This window comes from Penaeus monodon, chromosome 22 (genome assembly GCF_015228065.2).
Source record: "Penaeus monodon isolate SGIC_2016 chromosome 22, NSTDA_Pmon_1, whole genome shotgun sequence".
In the NCBI taxonomy this organism is placed as follows: Eukaryota; Metazoa; Arthropoda; class Malacostraca; order Decapoda; family Penaeidae; genus Penaeus; species Penaeus monodon.
The window spans coordinates 27,959,070-27,959,470 of NC_051407.1; the positions used below are offsets into that span (position 1 = coordinate 27,959,070).

Consider the following 401-nt stretch of genomic DNA (forward strand, 5'->3'; position numbering starts at 1 on the left):
AGTGTAGGCGCGAGCACCTCCACCCCAGCACTGCACCGCCGCTATCCCGTGCACTGCGATACGATGCCCTCATTAAGGCAGCCGTTCCTGCTGGTGTCAACTGGGCCCTCCCTCGCTGCCACCGCGCCGTGCCGCGCGCGGGCGGGCAACCAGGGGGGGGGGGAGGAGTGTTTACAGGCTCGGGTCCTGCGTTTGGGCCGCTCGAGGGCCCTCTGGCACCCCGGCGGCCTGTCATCGTCTTCCCTGTTCGTCGCTTCTCTATTGTACAAGGTTTATTATCTGTTCTCTCGTTCGTTTTATCTGGATTCTTCTTTCTGCTCACCCTCATCCTCCGCTTCCGCTTCTTTGTTTCATTCTTACACATTTTCTTCTCGCTTTCTTTTGCATATTTCCTTCTCATT

At 57.9% G+C, this 401-nt stretch overlaps 1 protein-coding gene across 1 annotated transcript in view; it reads left to right on the forward strand.

Annotated features, from left to right (window-relative positions):
- LOC119587069 (S phase cyclin A-associated protein in the endoplasmic reticulum-like) overlaps positions 1 to 401 on the forward strand; it is a gene marked incomplete at its 5' end in the record, with an annotated part of 62,059 nt that overhangs the window by 13,506 nt on the left and 48,152 nt on the right.